Source organism: Pleurodeles waltl, chromosome 9 (genome assembly GCF_031143425.1).
Source record: "Pleurodeles waltl isolate 20211129_DDA chromosome 9, aPleWal1.hap1.20221129, whole genome shotgun sequence".
NCBI lineage: Eukaryota > Metazoa > Chordata > Amphibia > Caudata > Salamandridae > Pleurodeles > Pleurodeles waltl.
The window spans coordinates 763689101-763716500 of NC_090448.1; positions in this window are offsets into that span (position 1 = coordinate 763689101).

The following is a 27400-nucleotide window of genomic DNA, read 5'->3' on the forward strand; positions in this document are numbered from 1 at the left end:
TCCTTCACCCTGTAATAGTATGTCCAAGGGTCTTCATGGGGTCCCCACTTTACTTTCCGGAATCTAGTTCTATAATATTCGACGTCATGTCCGACTCGTTCCAAAATACTCTTCTTTATCTCGGCATACGGGGTGACACCTCCTGGATTTGCGGCCTGATAAGCGGATTGGAGGGTTCCTGTCAGGAGGGGAGCTATATACTGACCCCACCTCTCTTCCGGCCATTGAGCACTTGAAGCGACTCTTTCAAAGTTCGTAAAAAACGAGTCGGGGTCTTCTCCTTCCTGGTATTTTTGTAGGACGGAACTTGGCACATTGGGATGTACCTTACTTGCAGCTATAGTGTCGGTCAGCTTTTGTATGGCAGTCTCATGGACTAATTGATTACTGGCCATAATGGTGGCTTGGCTTTTCAATGCCGACTGTAGGGCCTCCCTATCCTCCTTGGCCTCTCGTTGCTGGGCTTCCCAGACTAGCTGTAGATGGCGCTGTCCTTCGGCCAGCTGTTTAATCATTTCTTCAAGACTGGGCTTGTCCTCCATTATCCCGTACCCGTCAAATCCCATTTCTGACACCACTGTAGGCGATGGGTGTGGTGTAGGGGTGATAGAGGACACAAACACTGAGGTTAACTACCCTTTTCAGGGGTTTACGTGCTTTTTATTGTTCTTGGCGGCAGTAAGGGGAAAATAAACTAGAATAGTCTGTTAGTAACTCATGGTTCTGAGTTTCCTTTTCCTTTTCTTCTCTTCCCGCTCTGGTCTCTATCCGTCTCAGATGGGGTTGTTTATTTCTTCCCTTTATTTTCCTTTCCAGATGGCGTGTTCCGGTATCCTGGCGGCAGGTTTCCTCGGAAGAACACAAACAAGGTAGCAGCCGGTAAGTGGGGAGGGTAAGCACTTGTTTGTTTCTGTATATAGGGGTATGTGAGAGGAGGTGAAATACGAAAGGGGGGGGGGGGTGTGATGGAGGGGTTACTCTATTCTTTTAGTGGGGAGGTGAGTGGGTTTCTTTTTCCTAGTGTCAACACAGTATACGTGAATATTATGGTGCCCAGGGAACTTATCCCACCTCAGACGCTCCCCTTTTAGAAATAGTCACCCTGTCTCCCTTCCTCCCCTTTCCACCCCTTTCTAATCCTCCCCTCGCTTCCTACCCTTCCCCTTCCCTGGGTTCTGCTGCGGCCCTTTACTAGAGCACGTACCTTGTCCAGCCACGACCCTCCTGGGCCGTGGCAGGCTGTCGCGTCCTCCGTCTCCTCTCGGGTGGCTCTTCAGTCTTTTCTTCCCTCTCCCTTCCTTGGTGTCCCGGGTTGGCGCTTCTCTCCGTCTCTCCTTCTCGGTCCGGTTTGGCGCTTCTCCCCGTTTCTTCTGCGTGGTCTGGCTTGGCGTCTCTCTCCTTCTCGCGTTGGCGTATGGTCTCTCCCTCTGCCTCCGTATCGCGTCCCGAGGAGAAGTCCTGTCCCGTCCCGCTGCGTCCTTCTTCAATGTCGGCAACCCGGAACACCGGGGCCGACTTCCGTCTCCTCCCCCACGCGTCTCCATGACGACGGGGTTGGAGACCTGGCGAGGCGTTCGAGGAGCGCCAGGATTTGGACTCTTGCGGCGCCCTCCTACAAACCTATTTTACAGTGAAGTCTAAAGGAGAGTCTACACTCAGAATTACAGGTAGCAGGCCTGGAGTAGTCTCTGTTATAACACCATAAATCCCATAAATGTGTTCTACCCAGACATCTGGGAAAATGGTACAAGCTACTGTGCTGTTAGCCTCACCAGTAAAAAAAATACTGGTTTATAACTGCCCAGAACTTTGAACTGTTACTAAGAGTATAAGGGTGCAGGAGATATTTCTAGGCTTGCTCTTTAATCTCTCTTTTACAGGTTGCTAGGGTATTTTTATAATCCTTCCTCCTCTTAGCAATCTCAAGCCTATGTCTCAGAAATACCCTTCAAGGGTGCCAATAAATTATGACGGGTCTTAGAACAGCAGGAATTGAACCATCTTTCTCCTCTGCTATCCGTGCTACCACAGCTAGGGACCTTCAGATCACTTGCAATTTGTTCACTGATCCTAATGAAAGCATCTAGGAGGGTTTTGTCATTCGTAGAAGCCTCCAGACATAATAAAATATCCTGTTCACAAGTGGAGTAAAAAGTATGAATAAAGGAATCAGGAGTAACCTTACTCTATTTTATTTGACAACCCTGGTCGTGAGTGAATATAGCGCTATTGATGGGATCATTAACCCTAGATAGGTCATCACTACACCCTCTGCACTCCAGGGACAGGATCAGAGGATTATGATCTGAAACTGTGACAATTGAATCATAAAATTGAAGCAGAAACTGCTAAATAAGATGAAACAAATAGTTAACCTTTAACTGTGTTAGACCTTCTTCCATTAAAAGTGGGGACAGATTCTCACTTAGTGACACCTTGCACAAGTACCAAGCTAAAATCAGCAACAACATCATCAGGCTTACTACCCTCCACAGAATGTTCAAAGTGGACACCCAAGTCGAAGTCCGACTTAACCTCACCATCAAAATTATAACAACCTAGAACATAAATGCAGATTAAAATCCTCTAGTAGGATAACCGAATAAGGCATATTGGCCCTCATTACAACACTGGCGGTAAATCCTGCTTACCGCCGTGCAGAAGACCACCAACATACAGCTGCGGCCGCGGAATTCCGCTACAGGTATTATGACCCACAGCTCTGAATCCGCCCCAATGCAGACACCCACACAAGTCCGCCACACCAAAGGTCAGTGATAAACTGGCGATAACAAAACCGTCACGCCAACAAGAATACGCCCACACTATCATGAACCACGAATCAACGCAGCGGACTTTCAACCGTGGTAAACCATTGGCTGTACACACCGCTGCGCTCAAAATACACACACACATACTCACAACCACATTGGACAATTCGCAATTTAAACACCTGATACGCAAACACACACCACACCCACGCACCCAATCCAATATAAAACACCCACCCACAATACCCACAAACCCTTACAACCAAAAATCTGAAAGCAGGCCAGAGAGACTACCTTAAACAACACCAGCATCCACAGACACACATCACCATCACTTACACAACATCCACGCACCTCAAACAACACACAACAACACATCCCCTCACACATCACAACACACACCATCTCACATATCACCCACGCCATATCATGGCACCTCAACGACACCCCAGTTTCACTGAGGAGGAGCTCAGGGTCATGGTGGAGGAAATCATCCGGGAAGAGCCCCAGCTATTCGGATCACAGGTGCAGCAGACATCCATTGCAAGGAAGATGGAGCTATGGCGCAGAATTGTCGACAGGGTCAACACAGTGGGACAGCATCCAAGAACTAGGGATGACATCAGGAAGAGGTGGAACGACCTACGGGGGAAGGTGCGTTCCGTGGTCTCCAGACACCAGATTGCAGTACAGAGGACTGGCGGTGGACCCCCACCTCCTCCCCCACAACTAACAACATGGGAGGAGCAAGTCTTGGCAATACTGCATCCTGAGGGCCTCCCAGGAGTAGCAGGAGGACTGGACTCTGATAAGGCAAATCTTTACTACTTTATCCCCCACCCTACCTGCATGCCAAACACATACCCCACCCTTACCCTCACACCCATCATCCCAACAACCCACAGATACCCTACCAACACAACCCACACATCCCAAAAACAATCCCTGCATATAACACCAGTGCTTGGACACCCGTCACCAAAGCATGTCCAGTACAGATACCCACACAGACCCCAAACCAACTATCACACAAGGACCAAGCCAAGAATGCAAGCACTGGAGTAGAGGATCATTCACCCATTGCACAAGATGGCACACACAGATGCAATAATCATGCTTTTACACCCCTACAGGACCCCTACCCAACGTCACCGGATAGGAGGTGCCAGACATATCCAGTCCCCCCACAGAAGAGACCCACAGTGATGACAGCAGCTCTGCACAACTGGATCAAGATGCCCAGCCCGGCCCATCAGGGACCTCGGGACAGTCGGTTCCCCTGACACAATCACAAGCCACCACAGAGCCTCCCCCTCAGGAAACACCAGCACAGCACCCACCCAGTGGGCCGATCCCTCTGTCCCCAGGACACGTCAATCAGCAGTGTGTCCACCACTACAGGAAACCCAGGCAACCCGACTAACACAGGATGATCAGGGAACTGGGGGCAGTGGCAGTGGGCACACAGTTCAGGGGACAGAGGCACAGGACAACAGGGAAGCTGGGAGGACTGCTGTGCGACAGGGGGAGGACAGGCCCAGGGAACCCACTCTCCACGAGGCACTCTCCAACATCATTGGAGCTTACCGTCATTCCCAGGAGACAATGGCAACGGTACCGGCTAAGTTTCAGGAGGCTGCAGGAGGAACACTACCTTGGGATCAGGGAGGACTTGAAGTCCATTAACAACACCCTGGTCACCATGGCAGGGGTGCTGCAAAACCTTGTCAACACCAGGAGGGACACAGTGGCACAACAAGGGGCCCCTGACACTAGCCAGGATGATGAACAGCCCTCCACCTCCGCGGGCTCTAGTGGACAGGAGGCACCGCCACAGGAACACGACACCAGCACCCCACTCCCTGCAGATGGAGAACCACCCCGCAAACGGTCCCTGAGATCCAGGAACAAGACGGAGAACAATGCCAAGGCCCCTGCCAGGAAATGAGACCCCCCTAAATGTCACCCTTTTGTCCCACTTTGCCACCCTGTCCATCCTTAAACTGTCCTTGCTCCACTTCCTATGCCCATTTGGACAATGCACCTGCGAAACAAATAGACTGGACTCTGCCATGGACAACCCTCCACCATCCCCCAGCCCACTTTACAACCCCCTCCACTTATTCGCACAGAAATAATCACAAAACAATCTGGAGTCAGTCTGTGCTTTCACAAATGTGTAATTGCAATAACCATGGAATATAGCAATGTCAATTTACTTATGCACATACCAATGTAACACAGTTGGTGGCCAGGATGAAATATAGCAGAGGGCACAAAGTGGGACCCACATCTGTGAAATGGAAAGGCAAAGTGACAAGTCAGGGTCCATACACTGAGTGAAAATGACAGACTTATGCTAGCTCCAACAATTGTATGAGATGTGGGAGGCAGTGGCATTTTCTTACCTGTGTCTCACTGGAAGTATTGCATGATTATGTTGTTTCGGTTGTCGATATCCTCTTCTTCTGCCTCCTCTTCTTCACTGTCCACAGGCTCCACAGCTGCCACAAGACCACCAGCTGGACCATCCTCCTGCAGAAAAGTCACCTGCCGTCACAAAGCCAGGTTGTGCAGCATACAACAGGCCATGATGATCTGGCACACCTTCTTTGGTGAGTAGTAGAGGGAACCACCTGTCATATGGAGGCACCGGAATCTGGCCTTCAGGAGGCCAAAGGTGCGTTCGATCTCCCTCCTAGTTCTCCCATGTGCCTCATTGTAGCGTTCCTCTGCCCTTGTCCTGGGATTCCTCACTGGGGTCAGTAGCCATGACAGGTTGGGGTAACCAGATTCACCTGCAAATATTGAGGGACAACTGTTAGACATACATTAACCCTTAGGGACAACCCCATACCCAGACACCTATTCACTCTGTATTGGGTCCTTAGCCTCACCTATTAGCCACAGACGGTGCCTCTGGAGTTGCCCCATCACATAAGAGATGCTGCTATTCCTCAAAATGTAAGCGCACTGAGCCAGGAAACTTGGCATTCACGTGGGAGATGTACTGGTCTGCCAAACACACCATCTGCTATCATCGAATGTAGCTCTTCCGGTTTCTGTACACCTGTTCACTTATGCGTGGGGGTACTAATGCCACATGTGTCCCATCAATGGCACCAATGATGTTGGGGATATGTCCCAGGGCATAGAAGTCACCTTTCACTGTGGGCAAATCCTCCACCTGAGGGTATACAATGTAGCTGCGCATGTGTTTCAGCAGGGCAGACAATACTCTGGACAACACGTTACAGAACATTGGCTGGGACATCCCTGATGCAATGGCCACTGTTGTTTGAAAGGAACCACTTGCCAGGAAATGGAGTACTGACATGACCTGCACTAGAGGGGGTATCCCTGTGGGATGGCGGATAGCTGGCTCCAGCTTGGCACACAGTTCCTGGATTGTTGCACGATCAAGTCTGTATGTGACTATGATGTGTCTCTCTTCAATTGTTGACAAATCCACCGGGTCTGTATACCGGAGGATGCCGCCATCTCATCATCTGCCCCAGCAGACGTGCCCTATGGAGGAGAACAGTGAGCAGAGAGTCAGCCAACACTGAGGTATCACAAAATGTAATTTGCAGAAATGTATTAATCTGCAATGTGCCTGTAACTGTGTGTATTCCAGGCCTAGATAGGTGTGACACATTTATTATTAATGCCATGTGGACCCCTGGAATGGCGGCTGCCTGACCTGTAAGGTGGGACAAGGGGATATGAGGTAACTGCGCTGGCGTTGTACACCGTTGCGGTGGATGGTCGAAGACCGCGGCGCAATTCAGCATTGGTTAACATTGAGCCCTATGGGTCCGAGGAGCCAATGACGTGTACGCCGGCGGTGACGGTACACACCGCAGCGGACGTGACCGCCATTTTCTGTCTGTTTACTCACTTGATACCTGACCTTCAACAGGAGAGGACCTACACTGCAAGTGCTGCTGTGACCTGTGTCTGGGGCCCCTGCCTTCACTTCAGAGGAGTTGGAGAAACTAGTGGATGGGGTCCTCCCCCAGTACACGCGACTGTACAGTGCTCCAGGCAAACAGGTGAGTACACTGTAAGCATGCTGAATGGGCAGTGCCTGCTTTGAGTGGTGTTGTTGAAAGATACATGGGGGGGCTGAGGCCTACATGTGCGGATGGTGAGTGTATGTGCGTCATGGCATGGGTGGGAACTGGTGGGCAATGAGTATGACAGACCGGATGGGTGAATAATGTCCTTTCCCCCTGTACCATTCCTCTAGGTCAGGGCCCACCAGATGAAGGCTATTTGGCGTGCCATCGCCAAGGACGTCCGGACCCTGGGGGTCTACCACAGACGGAGCACCCACTGCCGTAAAAGATGGGAGGACCAGCGCCGCTGGAGCAAGAAGACGGCAGAGGCCCAGCTGGGGGTGGCCTCCCAACGTGGGAGGGGTGCCTGTCGCACCATGACCCCCCTGATGTTCCGGATCCTGGCGGTGGCCTATCCGGAGTTGGAAGGGCGCTTGAGGGCATCACAGCAGCCACAAGGAGGTGAGTACACTCTCATTCAGCTGACTCTGCACGCATTACGAGGTGTCAGGGTGGGGGAGGTGGGCAGTGGGTTCCCCTAGGCCAGGGCGATCTTGGTAGGCAAGGTCCCTTGTGAGGCAGGCTATGTGGCACCCAAACCCCACTAGTGGTAAGAGCCACCTACACCTAGTCAGGCTCCTGTGACTTCCAGGTGTGCAGCAATTGGGCTTAGGCCTCGTACCCCAAAGGCATGTGAAAAATCTAGGAACTATAAGTGCATGGCGTATTGCAGAGGGCTGCTCACTGTCTGTTGTGTCCACCAACGGTAGTGGTGTTGCATGCACTGAACATGTCTTTCTTCTGTTTTTCCCCCCACTTTTTGTGGTCTCCCTGTTCTTGTGTGCAATAGCATCATCAGGCAGAGAAGCATTGGCACCGGAGCAGGAGGGAGCTGCATCCCACTTGGCCCTGGAGGGTGAAGCTACAGAGTCTGAAGCAACCAGTGGGACGGAGGGTGAGGGGAGCTCCATGGCAGGGACAGGAGCAGAGACCAGCGACTCCTCCTCTGATGGGAGCTCCCTTGCAGTGGCGGGCCCCTCTGTGCCCACCTCATCAACAGGTACAGCTGCCACCCCCCCTACCAGCACCACCCTCCCAGCAGCCCCTCAGCGTGTGTCCTTTGCCCGCTCACCCAGGAGGGTGGGCATCTCCATCGCTCCAGGCACCTCAGGCCCTGCCCCAGTCAGCCCTGCTGCCCTCAGTGAGGAGGCTATTGACCTCCTGAGATCCCTCACTGTTGGGCAGTCTACCATTCTGAATGCCATCCATGGTGTTGAGAGGCATTTGCAACAAACAAATACATACCTGGAGGGCATTCATTCTGGTCAGGCAGCCCAACAGAGAGCATTTCAGGCTCTGGCCTGAGCACTTATGGCAGCCATTGTCCCTGTGTCCAGCCCCCCCCCTCCAACCTCCTCCACCCAGACCCAATCCCCTGTACCTCAGCCTATCCCAAGCCACCATCAGACCAGCATGCACACACATCAACACACAAGAGTGGCTCAGGCAAACATAAGCACCACACATCCCACAGGCACTCACATAAGCAACATACCCATGCACACATACCAACATCCACTTCCTCCACTGTGTCCCCCTCCTCCCTCTCAGTCTCGTCTCCACTCACACCTGCATGCACTACATCCTCAGCCACTACCTCCATCACCAGCACGCCCATCACCACACACCGCTCACGTGCATTCACCACCCCCACTACCATTCACACATCCCCTGTGTCCTCTCCCAGTGTGTCTGTGAGCCCTCCTCCCAAAGTACACAAACGCAGGAACACACCCACCCAACAGCCATCCACCTCACAACAGCCTCCAGCCCATGCACCTTCACCCAAATTCATCAGACGTACACCTCCTACAACCACTACCTCTTCCTCCACTCCCAAACCCCCTCCATCCACCCATCCCAGTGTGTCTAAAAAACTTCCTGGCTAACATTGACCTCTTCCCTACACCTCCCCCCGTCCTTCCCCTAGGGCCAGGCTTTCCAGGTCCCAGCCCAGCACCTCAGCCACCACAGCCCCAGGCACAGTGGTGCCAGCATCTGTGGAGTCATGGAGTGCGTCAACCATCAGGGCTGCCAGTGTGCCACGTAGCGAGGGCAAGGACATTACGCCACCTGCCAAGGTGAAAAAAGTGCCCACATCCCGGAGGGAGATGCCGAAACCACCAGCCACCAAGGGGTCAGTGAAAACAAAAGGGGATAGTGGCAAGACAACTGCACCACCATCAAAGGTGGGGAAGGGCCAAAAACAGAAGGGCAGGTCAGGAGAGGGCATGGTGGCACAGACTGAGGGACCAGTGTCACACTTTCTGTCCACGTCCACGCCAACCTGTACGGCGGCGAACACCGCCACCTGCACCCCTACCAGCACTGCCACCACAGACCCCGCCGCCAGCACCGCCACCACAGACACCGCCACCAGCACGGCCACCACAGACACCACCGCAAGCACCGCCAGCGGCCCCGCGGCACCCCAGTGGTCAGTCGCCCGAGGCTGGTGGTGAGTTCCAGGACCCTGGGCAGCTTCCACTGCACGTGGAGCACTCTGGGCACCAGGCCCCCTCCAGAACCAGTGGAGAGATACATCCACTACACCTCAGTCCTTGGCAGGATGAAGCACTCTGGGCACCAGGCCCCCCTCCAGAACCAGTGGAGAATGACATCCACTACCTCAGTCCTTGGCAGGATGAAGCACTCTGGGCACCGGACCCCCTCCAGAACCAGTGGAAAATGACATCCACAACCTCAGTCCTTGACAGGATGAAGCACTCTGGGCACCAGGCCCCCTCCAGAACTAGTGGAGAATGACATCCACTTAAAAGACTGTGGCTTTGCACTCCCCAGGATAAAGCAGTGGGCAAGCCACCCACTTGAGAGACTTGAGAGACTGTGGCGTTGCACTCCCCAGGATAAAGCAGTGGGCAAACCACCCACTGTAGAGACTTTGGCTTTGCACTCCCCAGGATAAAGCAGTGGGCAAACCACCCACTGGAGAGACTTGAGAGACTGTGGCTTTGCACTCCCCAGGATACAGCAATGGGCATGGAGCCCCCTCGTGCAGCAGTGGCGTCGTGCATTCATCTGGCTTAGGTGCCCCCCCTCTCGCTCCCCCTGAGGTGCCTGTTTCATTTCGATCTGATGCCCCTCCATTGTTCTCTCTGTTTCCAGTCAGGTATCTAGTGTGGGCTTCGCCCATGCATTTTGGGCCCAGTGGTCCACGGACTGGATTTTGAACTTTGATAATGAGATTTCACATGATAACATTTGTTCAAATCATTTCCTTTTGTCCTTGCGTTCTTCCAGGGAGTGGGGGGGGGGGTGTATGTGTACTGTTGCTGCATGTAATTGTATGTATGGTGTTGTGGGTGGGGGTGGGGGTGTAGCGTGTGTGTGTCACTCTCTTTTCCCTCTCCCCTCCCCTGTGTTGTAGGTGCAGTACTCACCGTGGTCGTCGCCGCCATCTTTGGTGCTCCTGATAAAAGAGAAGGAAGACCAGCTTCGGCAGTATCTGCAATTCGGGTTCCATGGCGTCCTGGTTCCTCGTGGGGTGTGGAGAGGTGAGTGTTTTCCTTTCTGTGTACTGTTTCCGCCGTGTTTTTGTTCGCGTTGGTTCCGCCCCGGAAAAGGTGGCGGATAGGCATCTTGTGATAGGGTGGGCGGTACATTGTCTTCTGCCTGTCTGTTGGCGGTTACCGCCGCGGTGTTTGTTTCTACCGCCGTGGCGGTCGGAGTGTTAAAGTGGCTGTCTATGTTGGCGGTTTCCGCCATGGTCATGATTCCATTTTTTTTTCCGCCGGCCTGTTTGCGGTATTACCGCCGCTTTAACTGAAATTCTCTTGCCACACAATGGTATAAAATACACCCAGCAAAGTCAGGGTGGTTAAAATTTAGCACTATGCATTCCCCATCAAATGCCTTTGACCGATGACTCACCCAGCCCACCCTTCTAGCCAATATAATATTATCTCAACTTAAACTATTCATCCCTTCTTTAGCGACACATCAATATTTGGCTTTGCACATAAGTTCTTGAGTAGATTCCACTACTTCTGGCTTTAGCAGGGAAATACCTGCCACAACAACCACCAGAGGGTAAGACTCAAGGGAAGATATAAATTCCTGAGGGTGTCACTGGTTCAGACCCTGGTTGACCTTTGTGAGCAAGGCTAGGACCACATGGGGGTAGTTTTTGCAGCTGGTGCTGTCACAAGGCCTCCTAATACAACCCTCCCTTGTTAGGTGGACTCCCAAGTCCTGAGCCGGACCCGTTTCACCCTGAACGGTCACCTGGTCCTGTTGGGTAGGAATAGGACACCTCTGAGTCTTCAAGGATTCTCTGGCCTACTGAAACCTTTCCTCCATGTTCCTCTAACGAATGTCTCTGTGCACGGGCTTTGCTGCGTTTGCATTGCAATGACCTTTAGTATCATCTGCATTTAGGTTTCTATGGGCCAGATGTATGAAAAATCTACTTTGCGATTCGCATTTAGGAAATCACAAACTGTAATGTATCAATGTGCCTCAGAGACATTTACTGATCCGCAGTATGTCGCAAATTGACCTGCCTCATCAATATTCATGAGGCTTGTCGCAATTTGCAACCCATTGTGAATGGCTGCAGTCACAGGGGTGGTGGCCTGCTGGGGTCATCAGACCTCCATGTCTGTGATTGCTTTTTAAATAAAGCAGCCTTTTTTGTAATCCAGCTTGTTTTCCCTAAAGAAGAATGGATGCATTTCAATAAAAAACTGAAAAGTTTTCTTTTCATTTTTTAAGAGTGGGACCTCTGCCTACTCTTAAAAATGTTTGCACCCCCATTCACAAAGGGGAAGGGGTTCCTTGGGGACCCCTTTGCGAATGGGTTATCACTAACTTGAAGTTGGTGGTAACTGCAAATGTTTTGCGAACGTATTCCCAGTCGCACAACATTCCTACATACCAGTGCATCTTGCTATTAGGAAGGGGCGCCTTTGGCTTGCCCCTTCTTATTAGTAAGTCACAAACCCTATTTTGCGAGTTGGTAATCGGTTACCGACTCGCAAAATTGGGTTGGTATATTGTTCTGCTTTTCTGCTCTTATCTCATGACCGAGCTTACAGAACCTCTCTGGAATGCACTTCTGAGTTTAAAGAAGACATTTAGGGGGTCATTACAACCCTGGCGGACGGTGTTAGAGCTGCGGTAATACCGCAAACAGACCGGCGGACAAAAAAAGGGAATTATGACCGTGGCAGAAACCGCCAACATAGACAGCCACTTTAACACTCCGACCGCCACGGCGGTACAGACAAGCAGCGCAGCGGTCACCACCAACAGACAGGCGGAAGACAAAGTACCGCCCACAGTATTACAACAGGCCAATCCGCCACCATTTCCGGGGCGGATTCACCGTGGATAAAAACACGGCGGAAACAGCTTTTGCAATGGGAAAACGCTCACCTTAACACACTCCACGAGGAAGGAGGGCACCATGGAGCCGGAACTACAAATACTCCCTGCGCTTGTCTTCCTGCTCCTCTACGAACATCAGCAACGGCGGCGCCAAAGACAACGGTGAGTACTGCACCTACGACATAGGGGAGGGGGGAGGCAAAAGTCAGGGACACACACATGCAACACCCCCACCCCCAACCCGACCCTCGCACACTACAACACACACACCAATGCATTTCCAAACATCACAGTAACAACCCCCAACCCCCCCGGAAGAATGCAAAGACAAAAGGAAATCAGTACAACCATTGTAATGTATCAAAATATAGTAAGCTCATATATACATAAATATATACACATTCCAAATATATACATCACGATTAGTAGTGCAGGTATGCACAATTCAATGTCCATGGACCACTGGGCCCACAATGCATGGGCGAGGCCCACACACAATACCTGTCCAGAAACGGAGCGAAAACTGCAGGGGCATCAGATAGAAATACAACAGGCACCTCAGGGGGAAGGGAAGGGGGGGCACCTCAGCCAGATGACAGCACCACGCCAGATCCACGACGGGGCTCCATGCCCATTGATGTATCCTAGGGAGTGCAAAGCCACAGTCTCTCAAGTCTCTCCAGTGGGTGGTTTGCCCACTGCTTTATCCTGGGGAGTGCAAAGCCACAGTCTCTCAAGACTCTCCAGTGGGTGGTTTGCCCACTGCTTTATCCTGGGGAGTGCAAAGCCACAGTCTCTCAAGTCTCTCCAGTGGGTGGGTTGCCCACTGCTTTATCCTGGGGAGTGCAAAGCCACAGTCTCTCAAGTCTCTGCAGTGGGTGGGTTGCCCACTGATTGTTCCTGGGGAGTGCAAAGCCACAGACTCTCAAGTGGATAACAGTCTCCACTGGTTCTGGAGGGGGACTGGTGCCCAGAGTGCTTCATCCTATGAAGGATACAGGTGTTGGATGCAGTTCTCCACTGGTTCTGGAGGGGGACTGGTGCCCAGAGTGCTTCATCCTGTGAAGGATTCAGGTGGTGGATGCAGTTCTCCACTGGTTCTGGAGGGGGACTGGTGCCCAGAGTGCTTCATCCTGTGAAGGATTCAGGTGGTGGATGCAGTTCTCCACTGGTTCTGGAGGGGGACTGGTGCCCAGAGTGCATCACGCTCCCCGTGACGGTCCCAGTTCCGTCACTGTCCCAGCCGCACATGGACTAACGATGCTTGAGTTTGGCTCCGTGTCACACTGGCTGCCCTGGTGCCCGGTGCACTCCACATACCTCTAACACGCACCACTGGTACCGGACTATTTTTGGCTGAGGTGCTAGTACGGGACCTATGAATTGGAGGTGGGGGGGTGGGGGGACAGAGGTCAAGGTTGCTCAGGAAAAGTTTCTGACGAACACTGGGACAGGTAGCTGGAGGGGGTCTGGGAGTGGAGGAAGAGGAGGTGGTTGTAGGAGGTGTAACTTTAGATGATTTGGGTGCAGTTGCATGTTCTGGCGGATGTCGTGAGGTGGATGGATGTTGGGTGTGTGGGTGCCCTCGTTTGTGTACTTTGGGAGGGGGCGTCACAGACACACTGGTAGAGGACACAGGGGACGTGTAAATGGTAGTGGGGGTGCTGAGTGCAGGTGAGCGGGGTGTGGTTCTGGGTGTTCTGGTGCGAGTCCTAGTGGCTGTAGTGGTAGTGCATGCAGGTGAGAGTGTAGACGAGACTGGGAGGGAGGAGGGAGACGACGAGGAGGGGGACACAGTGGAGGCAGTGGATGTTGCTGTGTCTGTATGTGGGTGATGCTTGTGTGAGTGCCTGTGGGATGTGTGATGCCTATGTTTGCCTGAGCTGCCCTTGTGTGTTGAGGTGTGTGCAGGCTGGTCTGATGGTGTGCTTGGGATAGGCTGGGGTACAGGGGATTGGGTCTGGGGGGAGGCTAGACACAGGGACAATGGCTGCCATCAGTGCTGAGGCCAGCGATTGCAGGGTTCGATGATGGGCAGCCTGACCAGAATGAATGCCCTCCAGGAATGCATTAGTGTGTTTCAACTCCCTTTCTACACCCTGGATGGCATTCACAATGGCAGACTGCCCAACAGTGTGTGACCTGAGGAGGTCAATGGCCTCCTCACTGAGGGCAGCAGGGGTGACAGGGGCAGTGGCTGAGGTGCCTGGGGCGAAGGTGATGCCCACCCTCCTGGATGAGCGGGCACGGAGCGAAGGCTGAGGGGCTGCTGGGAGGGCGGTGCTGGTAGGGGAGGTGGCGGCTTTACCTGTAGAAGTGGCGGCCACAGATGGTGCCGCCACCACAAGGGAGCTCCCATCGGAGGACAAGTCCGTGTCGCTGTTTGCTGATCCGGTGACCGACGTGAAGCTCCCCTCGCCCTCCGTCCCACTGGTGTATTCTGAGTCCGTGGTGTGGCCCTCCATGGCCTTGTGGGATGCAGCCCCCTCGTACTCCGGTGCCACTGTACCTCCGCCTGATGATGCTGATGCACAAAAGAACAGGGAGAGCACAAAAAGGGGTGGGGAAACAGAAGAAAGACAGGTTGAGTGCATGGCTTACCGCTACCGTTGGTGGACAATACAGACACAGCAGCCCACTGCACTACGCCGTGCTCTTGGCCTCTACAGATGCAGTTCCTGGGATATTGCCTACATGGCTGTGAGTGTCATCTGCCCACATAGATGACACAGGGGCATGTATACCTGTACTTGGCACTCTACAGAGGTGGGGTGGAGTGGCACATGGCCTGCATTCCGGAGGGGCCTAGCCTACGGAACTCGCCCTGGCCTAGAGAAACCCACAGCCCTCCTCCCCCACCCAGACCCCTCCACCGCGCGCAAAGTCATGAGAATGTGAGTGTACTCACCCCCTTGTGTCTGCTGTGATGCCCTCATGCGCCCATCCAACTCAGGGTAGGCCACCGCCAGGATCCGGAACATCAGGGGGGTCATGGTGCGACGGGCACCCCTCCCACGTTGGGAGGCCATCCCTAGCTGAGCCTCCGCCATCTTCTTGCTCCAGCGGCGAATGTCCTCCCATCTTTTCCGGCAGTGGGTGCTCCGTCTCTGGTGGACCCCCATGGTCCGGACGTCCTTGACGATGGCACGCCAAATATCCTTCTTCTGGTGGGCGCTGACCTACATGACATATACAGGGGAAGAAGAGAAGTCATTAGCAACTGCACCGTCAAAGTGAGTGGCCCACATCCCTACCCTTGCCATGTGGCACATGCATTCACAGTCCTTCATGCACGCAGAACTCTGCCCCCTTCCTTCTTACAACCAGCCCTCTCCACACAGGCATAGCCCATACAACATGCTCCCTGTGTACTTACCTGTTGGTCTGGAGGAACGTAGAGTAGCGTGTACTGGGGGAGGACCCCATCGACGAGCTTCTCCAACTCCTCTGCAGTGAAGGCAGGGGCCCTTTCCCCAGATGCACGAGTCATTGTCTCTTCCAGACCGAGGTCACAGCAGCACTTGCAGTGTAGGTCCTCTCCTGTCGAAGATCAGGTATCGAGTGATTCAACAGGTAGGAAATGGCAGTCACGTCCACGGCGGTCACGTCCGCGGCGGTGCGTACCGTCATCGCCGGCGTACATCGTCATTGGCTCCTTGGACCCATAGGGTCCAATGTTAACCAATGCAGCATTGCGCCGCGGTCTTCGACCGCCTACCGCGACGGTGTACAACGCCAACGCAGTTACCTCACATCCCATTGTCCCAGTTTAGAGGTCAGGCACCCGCCATTTCAGGGGCCCACATGGCCTAATTACCAACTGCGTCACACATACCTAGGCCTTGTCTCACAACACAAATACAGGCCACATTTTGTGTATGAATGGTGTTCTGTGTAGACTGTGGGTATATACCTCTGAGTTGTTTGACTCTGTGGTCGCTGTTGTGCTTCATAGGCACCGTCCGCTGGGACATGTGAGGAGATGGCGGCATCCTCCGGTGTACCGACCGCTGGTGGACCTGTCGACAATGGAGGAAAGAAGTTTGATCATCACCTACAGGTTTGACCGTGCCACAATCCAGGAACTGTTTACCCAGTTGGAGCCAGACCTGATGTCACCAATCCGCCAACCCACAGGAATCCCCCCTCAAGTGCAGGTGCTATCAGTGCTCCATTTCCTAGCAAGTGGGTAATTTCAAACAACAGTGGCCATGGCATCAGGGATGTCCCAGCCTATGTTTTCCAACGTGTTGTCCAGAGTGTTGTCTGCCCTGCTGAAACACGTGAGGAGCTACATCGTTTTCCCTCAGGTGGAGGATTTGGCTACAGTTAAAGGTGACTTCTATGCCCTGGGACATATCCCTAACATCATAGGTGCCATTGATGGGACCCATGTGGCTTTGGTCCCCCCCCACAGGAGTGAACAGGTGTACAGGAACCGGAAGAGTTATCATTCGATGAATGTACAGATGGTATGTTTGGCAGACCAGTACATCTCGCAGGTAAATGCTATGTTCCCTGGCTCAGTGCATGACGCCTACATCCTGCGGAATAGCAGCATCCCGTATGTGATGGGTCAACTCCAGAGGCACCGTGTGTGGCTATTAGGGGACTCTGGTTACCCCAACCTGTCATGGCTATTGACCCCAGTGAGGAATCCCAGGACCAGGGCAGAGGAACGCTACAATGAGGCCCATGGGTGGACTAGGAGGGCGATCGAACGCACCTTCGGCCTCCTGAAGGCCAGGTTCAGGTGCCTCCATATGACAGGTGGTTCCCTATTCTACTCACCAAGGAAGGTGTGCCAGATCATCATCGCCTGCTCGATGCTTCACAATCTTGCTTTGCGACACCAGGTGCCTTTTCTGCAGGAGGATGGTCCAGATGACGGTGTTGTGGCTGCTCTGGAGCCTGTGGACAGTGATGAGGAGGAAGCAGAGGAAGAAGACATTGACAACAGGGACTCTGTCATACAGCAATATTTCCAGTGACACACAGGTGAGAACAATTTTTTTACTATTACATTTACTTTCACACTTCTACCTCTGTCCTGTCTGTCAATTTGAAGTAGTATTTGCTAACTGAGTGATACATTTCCATTATGGTTTCACAGGTGTGGTTACCAACGTGTGTCATCTGCTTGCATCCTTCATGGGCTTGTGATGTGTAACATAGGTATGTTGACATTACATTTGCGAACGGTTTTTGTCATTGTCATAGATAATACACATTTTCTAAATCACAGACTGACTCCAGATTGTTTTGTGGTTCAAGGGTGTTTATTGAAGTGCTAATTATTGGCGGGGTGGCAAAATGGTGATGGGTGATGGTGGAGGAATGTCCATGGCAGAGTCCAGTCTATTAGTCTCACAGGTGCATTGCCCATATGGGCATAGGAAGTGGAGCTTGGGCAGTTCCAATCTGGACAGGGTAACAAAGTGGGACAGTGAGAGGACAATCAGGGTGGTCTCATTTCCTGGCGGGGGTCTTGCCATCTTGCTCTGTTCTGTTCCTGGATCTCAGGGACCACTTGCGGGGTGGTTCTCCGTCTGCAGGGGGTGGGGTGCTGGTGTGGTGGTCCTGTGGCGGGGCTTCCTGTCCACTAGCGCCGGCAGAGGTGGTGGGCAGTTCATCGTCCAGGCTAGTGTCAGGGGCCCCTTGGAGTGCCACGGTGTCCCTCATGGTCTTTTGTATGTCCTTCAGCACCCCTACGATGGAGCCCAGGGCGGAGCTGATGGTTCTGAGCTCCTCCCTGAACCCCAAATACTGTTCCTCCTGCATGCGCTGGGTCTCCTGAAACTTGGCCAGGACTGTAGCCATCGTCTCCTGGGAGTGGTGGTATGCTCCCATGATGGAGGAGAGGGCCTCGTCGAGAGTGGGTTCCCTTGGCCTGTCCACCCCCTGTCACACAGCAGCCCTCCCAGTTCCCCTGTGTTCCTGTGCCTCCGTCCCCTGGACCGTGTGCCCACTACCACTGCCCCCAGGTCCTAGTTGTTGTTGGGGTGGTGGGTTATCCTGGGTTCCCTGTAGTGGTGGACACACAGCTGATTGACGTGTCCTGGGTACGGAGGTATGGGCCCGCTGGGTGGGTGCTGTGCTGGTGTTACCAGAGGGTGGAAGGTCAGTGTTGGGCTGTGCCTGTGCGAGGGGAACCGACTGTCTTGAGGCCCACGATGGTCCGGGCTGGTCATCTGGATCCAGTTGGCCAGAGCTGCTGTCATCACTGTGGGCCTCTTCTGTGGGTGGGGTAGAGATGTCTGGACCCTCCTGTCTGGTGACGTTACGTAGTGGTCCTGCAGGGGTATAAAAGCATGATTATTGCATCTGTGTGTGTCATGGTGTGCAATGGGTGGGTGTGCGTGTACCCCAGTGCAAGCATTCCTGTGTGGGGGCTTGTGTGATGATGGTTCGGGGGTGTTATGGGTATGTGCAGTGGGCATGCTTTAGTGATGGGTGTCCATGCTTTGTTGTGTCATGCAGGGCTTGGTGTTGGGATGGGTGGTTTGTGTTATTAGTACATTAGTGAGGAGTTGGAGTGATAGGGGAGGGGTGAGGGTGGGGGTGTGTGATAGCATGCATGTAGGGTGGGGGATATGATAGTTGAGATTTGACTTACCAGTGTCCATTCCTCCACCAACTCCTCCGAGGCCCTCTGGATGCATAATGGTCAAGACCTGCTCCTCCCATGTTGTTAGTTGTGGGGGAGGAGGTGGGGGTCCGCTGCCAGTCCGCTGAATCGCGATGTTGTGCCTGGAGACCACTGAACGCACCTTCCCCCGTAGGTCGTTCCACCTCTTCCTGATGTCCTCCCGATTTCTTGGGTGCTGTCCCACTGCGTTGACCCTGTCCACGATTCTTTGCCATAGCTCCATCTTCCTAGCTATAGAGGTGTGCTGCACCTGTGATCCAAATAGCTGTGGCTATTCCCGTACGATTTCCTCCACCATAACCCTGAGCTCCTCCTCCAAAAACCTGGGGTGTCTTTGGCGTGCCATGGGGTGGTGTAGGTGATGTGTGGGGTGGTGCATGTGGTGATGAGTGTGGTGATGTGTAGTGGTGTGTGGTGTTTTGTGCGTGGATGTTGTGTGGGTGATGGTGTTTTGTGCCTCTGTGTGGTGGGGTTGTCTATTGCTGTGCTCTCTATCTGTCGCCTTCGTCTCTAATTTTGGGTCATAGGGGTTTGTGGGTGTGTGTTTTATATTGTGTTGGGTGTGTGGGAGTGGTGTTTGTATGTGTATCAGGTGTGTGTATTTCGAATTGTCCAATGTGGTGGTGTTTTGGAGATGTGTGTGTATTTTGAGCGCGGTGCTGTGTACCGCCAATGGAATACCACGGTTGAAAGACCGCCGCGTGGATTCGTGGGTCGTAATAGCATGGGCGTGTTTCTGGTGGCGTGACCGTGGAGGATTTGTTATCGCCGGTTTATCACTGACCTTTGGTGTCACGGACTTGTGTGGGTGTCTGAATTTTGGCAGATTCCGAGCAGTGGGTCATAATAGATGTGGCGGAATTCCGCGGCAGTGTATTGGCGGTCTTCTGCGCGGCCGTAAGCGGCTTTTACCGCCAATGTTGTAATGAGGGCCTTATTGTTATTATTACTTCACCAAGAGGTTCCTGAAAGACGAAATTAGTAGATTGGAAGCACACGTTCAAAAGTAGTTGCAACAATGAAAGCAAAATATATCAAAGAACTTCTTAGTTGCAATGTACACAGCAAATACATGCGATTATATTATAGCATAACTTAAAAGCAAAGCATAAAAGTCAAAATTTTATCACCGTAGGGCAAGGTTGTAGGGGCTATAACTCAGCTTCATCTTTCTGGGGCTTCAAGTTGATAACTCCGGTTCAACTGCGAGAAAGAGATTTTCTACCCAAACGGGGACAGGCAACTGACGTCGGTTCCTGTATGAAGTCAAGATAGTTTCTATCTAATTCCCTCGCTGTTGTCCAGAGCCATTGTTCCAAAAACGTGCCCCCTCCTCTCAGACTCGGGAAAATTAAGCAAGCCTTTGGAGACTGGCCAGATCTCCTAGACCCCTCCTCTTCCCAAGGCTGTGCAGAAAGGAAAACACCAAATGTACTCTCTCTTATCAGCTAGGGTCTGGTGTGAAAAACACAGCTTGGTCTATCATGTGGAAAAACACAGCTTGGAAAAACACAGCTCATCTGCAATGTCTCAACTGCAATGTCTAACTCCACGTTAAAGCCAATAGGCAGGTAACCTAAATACCAAATGGAATGTCCAATGCCATGTCAAAGCCAATAGGCAGCTAAACTGAATACAGAATGTAATGTCTAATGCCATGTCAAAGCCAATAGGCAGCTAAACTGAATACCAAATGTAATGTCTAATGCCACGTTAAAACCAATAGGCAGCTAAACTGAATACAACATGTAATGTGCTACTGGTGAACATTAAGCAACTAATATGTGCAGTGGTGAAACACAAAGTCATTGGACAAACACAATTAATAGCATCACACTCCACCCTATGACCAATGAATTTTTGTTTACATACCTCTTATTTCAAACAAAAACAAAAAACAAAAACATCAACACAAAAAAACACATTATAAGCAAATCAGATTTGAATGATAAAAGCAATGCATTAACATATTGATCTCATAACCTTTCACATCAGATACATCTACAATGAAAAGACTGAAGCTTATATACTCTGATTGAGATAATAGTGTCTCTAAAATAGCAATTTGATGTAGCATGAGTTCTACTCATGTAAAGGTACACGGTCCACCTGAAAGGTTTGCTGGAATGTAAGCGAAAGTCAGAGTTCCACACGAAAATACAGACAGTTAACTGATAAGGTTGCTTAGTGCCAGTGGAAGAATGTAATCAAGCAAGTTGAACTCGAACTGAATGCGCCAGTTGCGCACAATGGATCCATGGGGTTTGTACTTTAATCAATCAGGTTCAGGTTGGAGGTTCGGTACCTCCCCCGACCCTACACGCACACACCCGAAGGGAGACCACACAGCACACTCATGCTCAGTGGCGAGACGTGGTAGGATCTGCAAAAGAAAAAAGTATGACTTTTCTTGCAAATAACATTTGTCATCTGAAATGTGCCCTTCCTCTTCCTTTCCTTGTTTTATGATCTTGGGACCCTTTGTTATAATTTCTGCAGGTTCTGGAGGGTCATTTGGGGATTCAACCCACACCTTAGCACTAAGGTTTTTATCTGCTGCACCACAGCTTCCCTTTCCTTGTACTGTCAGAAGGGCTGGGGCAGACTCCTTCTTTACCAAACCTCCATTCACTGCACTTTTGACAAGTTGGGCAATTCTGTCTCCAATCTGTAGGAATGAATCAGATTATCTTCTAGTTATCAGCATAATTTTGATTTTGACTTGGTAATCTGCAGCAATCACTCTCCCTAAAACCTGATCAATTTGCCATATCTGTCCTGGTAACTTTCCTCTCCCCAACTGATCTTTGACTGTTTGTGGGACAGATTGCTGTTGTGCGTGCTGACAAATAGGACATTGCAAATTCACAGTTTTTATCAAATCTAGGGGAATGTGCATCTCTCTAATCTCTGCCCACCTGAAAGTGGCTTTTTCTCCCAGCTGTCCACATTTCTGGTGCACCCACTTAGCCATCCCCACTAAGTCAGAATTCTTGGTGGACACTTCTCTCTCTGAATTTTGCTCTTTAACATCTGCAGGGGAATTGAACCAGTTAGATACAAGCCATGTGGAAAACCAAATGGCTAAACCATTGGCAGTGAACCAAGAATTAGTGTAAAAATGACACATCTCAAACAGCTCTTGCTTTAAAGTCTGATACACGTTGTACAAATCTGAATCAATAGTCAAACAAACATGCTTTTTATCCTCGGGGGACACGAATTCAAATGGTGCACTCAGTTTCACTGGTGACTCTTTTACCTGTGGTACTCCTTGCACCTTCTCCACATCCTGAAAAGGGGCTTATGACACCTGTTCGTGTAGGGCTGCAGTGCCTCTAGCCCTGTCTTGCATGTACCAGATACAGTGTATGATATTAGCCTCCTGTGCCTGTCCTAAACTGTGAGAGTTATGTGAACTCATCACCCACTGCATGCTTGATATTTCAGGTTTCAGAATTACATTATCATTTAATGTATTCACTAGAGCCCAATAACAAGTCAAAAGCTTACTCCAAAGTTCCAGGGGCACTCTTGCCCTCCCCTGTTCCTGATTTACATGTAAATCAGTGTTTCCCTCTTGCACTGCGAAGAAACCTAAAGTCTGAATTATTTAATTTTCCAAATCAAAAGCGCGCAGCTGCTCATGTTTTTTCCTAGTTACTTTGTACCAAAGTGTTAAGATTTCACTCAGATGAGGGCTATACTGTTTCCAAAAATCAAACAAGCTCATGAAACTCGGTGTCTCTTGCTTAGTGCAAATTGTAAAAAACTCTAAAATCTTTTCTTTTACTTGTGACAACATCTGTCTATTTTCTGGGTTCCACTGAATTCCCAGTAACTGCACAGTACTTCTGCCTTGTCTGAATTAATTTTACTTTGCAAAAGCGGTCTGTAAATCACATTCCTAACTCTGTTCTCAGTGTTATCTGTTAAGGAATGCACTTCAGCTGCCAAAAACTGTGGGCTGTTCTACACTATGCGCTGCTCACACTGAGGCTCGGACTGGCCCACAGCTGTTTTAACCCCCTCATTATTGGAATGGGAAAAGCCAGATTCTTCTACAAGAGCAGTTTTATAGATTTCAGCATTATCTTGCAATAATGTGTCCTGGCTAATTTGCTCACGTAAATTCTTATTTTCATGTTCTAACTGCCTACATCTCTCCTGCATTTTCTGTGAGCAGACAAAAGTATCCAAACCCTTCTGTCAAGAACAAAAGGAACATCATTTCTTTCAAAAGGCACATTTTCTAAATATGCTTTATCACAGCACTCATCCCAAGACTCACACAGTCCTGATAAACAAGAAAACATGTTTCTCACAGCACCATAAGGCAGTTTAACTTCACATGCATTTTCAAACATGGTCTGCTGTGCTTCTTTAATTCTCTAAACAACAAAAAACAATTATACTTTTAAATAGTGCACTTCCAATCTCCAAGTCCGACTCTCAAGACTGACGACGAACGCCAAAATGTTCTGCTTTCCTGCTCTTATCTCATGACCGAGCTTTCAGAACCTCTCTGGAATGCACTTCTGAGTTTAAAGAAGACATTTATTGTTATTATTACTTCACCACGAGGTTCCTGAAAGACAAAATTAGTAGATTGGAAGCACACGTTCAAAAGTAGTTGCAGCAATAAAATCAAAATATATCAAAGTACTTCTCAGTTGCAATGTACACAGCAAATACATGTGATTATATTATAGCATAACTTCAAAGCAAAGAATAAAAGTCAAAATTGCATCACTGTAGGGCAAGGCTGTAGGGCCTATAACTCAGCTTTATCTTTCTGGGGCTTCAAGTTGATGACTCCGGTTCAAATGCGAGAAAGAGATTTTCTACCCAGGCGGGGACAGGCAACTGACGTCGGTTCCTGTCTGAAGTCAAGATAGTTTCTATGTAATTCCCTCGCTGTTGTCCAGAGCCATTGTTCCAAAAACGTGCCCCCTCCTCTCAGACTTGGGAAAACTAAGCAAGCCTTTGGAGACTGGCCAGATCTCCTAGACCCCTCCTCTTCCCAAGGCTGAGCAGAAAGGAAAACACCAACTATACTCTCTCTTATCAGCTAGGGTCTCGTGTGAAAAACACAGCTTGGAAAAATACAGCTCATCTGCAATGTCTAACTCCACGTTAAAGCTAATAGGCAGGTAACTTAAATACCAAATGTAGGGGGTCATTTTGACCTTGGCGGACGGCGGAGGCCGTCCGCCAAGGTACCGCCGCTGAATGACCGCACCGCGGTCAAAAGACCGCGGCGGCCATTCAGACATTTCCTCTGGGCCGGCGGGCGCTCTCCAAAAGAGCGCCCGCCGGCCCAGAGGAAATGCCCCTGCAACGAGGACGCCGGCTCAGAATTGAGCCGGCGTAGTTGCAGGGGTGCGACGGGTGCAGTTGCACCCGTCGCGTATTTCAGTGTCTGCTTAGCAGACACTGAAATACTTTGCGGGGCCCTCTTACGGGGGCCCCTGCAGTGCCCATGCCATGGGCATGGGCACTGCAGGGGCCCCCAGGGGCCCCGCGGCACCCCCTACCGCCATCCTGTTCCTGGCGGGAGACCCGCCAGGAACAGGATGGCGGTAGGGGGTGTCAGAATCCCCATGGCTGCGGAGCGCGCTCCGCAGCCATGGAGGATTCACAAGGGCAGTGGTAAACCGGCGGGAGACCGCCGGTTTACCCTTTCTGGCCGCGGCTGAACCGCCGCGGTCAGAATGCCCTCGGGAGCACCGCCAGCCTGTTGGCGGTGCTCCCGTGGTCGGTGACCCTGGCGGTCACCGGCCGCCAGGGTCAGAATGACCCCCGTAATGTCTAATGCCATGTCAAAGCCAATAGGTAGCTAAAGTGAATACAGAAAGTAATATCTAATGCCATGTCAAAGCCAATAGGCAGCTAAACTAAATACCAAATGTAATGCCTAATGCCACGTTAAAGCCAATAGGCAGCTAAACTGAATACAACATCTAATGTGCTACTGGTGAACATTGAGCAACTAATATGCGCATTGGTGAAACACAAAGTCATTGGTCAAACACAATTAATAGCATCACATATATGCCAAAAGGCATTTTACTGGTAGCTAACGGCCCAATAGCCTACATACATCTGGTCTTATGTGCTCCCGCTAAATAAGATTCTATTACATCAAACAGTCTTTGACCAGTTTAAGCTGGACCTCTAAAATTGCTTAATATCTGCTGCACAGTTTCTCAGTGTCTACATGTCGTGAAGACAGTATATTTGCTACTCTCCCAGCATAAACCAGATTGGGATTTTACCTTGGCACTCAAAGCAGTGGATTGTTTACGTTTGATGGCTGGCTCACCAAGGGACGTGAGCCGAAGGCCCTCAAGGTTTCTAGGGGTGAGCCAGGAGCAGGTAATGCAATAAAATAATTCAGTTTAGAGGTGACACCACTAGAGATTGTCATATTATCACAGCTCTCTGGTCCACTGCCAGTAACGAGTCACACATTGGGAATGATTCCTTAACCTTTGCTTCCCCCCCAGGGATGGTTGTCTGGGCGAGGGACAGCCTGCGCTCCGTTAGGGCGATTTCATTTGACACAACCCCAATCACTCTTTCTAGCATTGTATCTATGTTTGTTGGCTTAGATAGACTCACAGCTTTACTTTTGCCCATTGCTGCAATCAATTACAACACAGGGACACTCACCGGTGACTTCTAAATGTTACCTCCCAAGTCAGAGGGATGGGCAGGCCCAGCCCAGCCTGTCTGGCCACGGACAGGCACAGACAGGCCAGGCCCCTCTTGGCCCAGTCTTTCCCTGGGCACATGCCTGGGCACGTCCCATGCATTTCCTGCTGTGTGGGAGGTACAGGCCGCTTTTGAATGCTGGACAAATGGACACAGGTGCAGGCGGCCCCGCCTCCTCTCCCTGGACCTCACACAGTCTGAAGGCAAATGCAGGATGGGATGTGAAGTCCCTCCTGTTAGTGTAGGCATCCCACGCTGCAGGAGTTATGGGCCGCTTTTGAATGCTGGACACAGGTGCAGGCATCACCTCCTCCTTTCCCTGGACCTCAAGCAGTTTGAAGGCAGATTTGGGATGGGATGTGAAGTCCCCCCTCTAGGTGCAGGTGTCCTGCACTGCAGAAGTTACAGCATGCTTTGGAATGCTGGGCAGCTGGACATAGGTACGGGCAGCCCCTCCTCCTCTCCCTGAGCCTCATGCAGTCTGAAGGCAGATACAGGATGGGATGTGAAGTCCCCCCTGTTAGTGCAGGCGTCCCTCACTGCAGGACTTATCAGCCGCTTTTGAATTCTCTGCAACTGGACACAGGTGTGGGCTACTCCTCCTCCCCTCTGTGGGCCTGACACAGTCTGAAGGCAGATGCAGGATGGAAGGTGAAGTCTTCCCTGTTTGTGCAGGTGTCATCATTTAAGAAGCACTTATTATTTCTTGGAGAAAAAAATTGAGAATGTTTTAAACCCCAAGCAATGTCAAATTGTAGCCTTCAGTGTATGTTCTGGACTAGTCGCTCTTGAACCTACCTGCTGTTGTTTTTCAGTGGTAGTTATGGCCTCATTTATATACTGGTGGACGCCCAAATTCTGCAGAGCGACAGAAAATATTGCTCCATCGCCCTGATGGAGGGACCGCCCACCAACTTTATAAATGACAGACAAACTGGCTGTCATTTGTAAAGCATTGGCAGGAACTGGCATCACAGCAGTTCCAATTAATACATTTTTCTATTTGTTGCAGGGCTCCATCAGGGGGATGGAGCCATGTACCAAACAGGTTCCTTCTTTATTTTCAAAAATAAAATCCCAAAACAGGGCGCTCTTCTTGAAAATAAAAAATACAATGGTCCCTCGTCATGACAGTCCCCTCCCATGGGGAGGCGGGGATTTAGCAGTTTTCACTGCCACTTACTGGCAGGGTTTTCCTGGCAGTCATGGGCAGTGAAATCTGACTGTCATTTGGAACATCTAAATTAGATAGGTGGAATGACAGGTCAGCCTCCAACGGCCCTTACGCCAAGGTGCCATCGGTAGGGACTAGTTATGGTGGAGATGGAGAAGTCTCTGTCGTGATGAACCCTAAGTTTCACCCGCATTTACATTTGGCGGGCGGGCCACATTCTTGCTGATGAGGATACTCCATCACCATGGCTTTGAGTATCCTTACTGCCAAGAATTAAAATACAACAAACAACATTTAAGACAAACTTCAGCTACACAAACTAAACAGAATATACAAATCATCAATCAAAAAAGCTAAAAAATTCTCAGACAGAATTATATTGCTAAATCTGCAACCAAAGAATTTTATAAAATTCTCAATGAATCTCAAAAACCTAAATGCATGGAAGGGAGTCATCCCACTACTCAAGATTTCACAAACAAACTGGCAACTCATTACACAACCAAGGCAGACACATTGGACTCCTATTTAAAATAGATGAAAACCATCAGCACCAACCCCTTTCCTAAAATCCCCTCCAAGAATAAACCAACACAGCCTCTGCACTTCTTCAAACAGA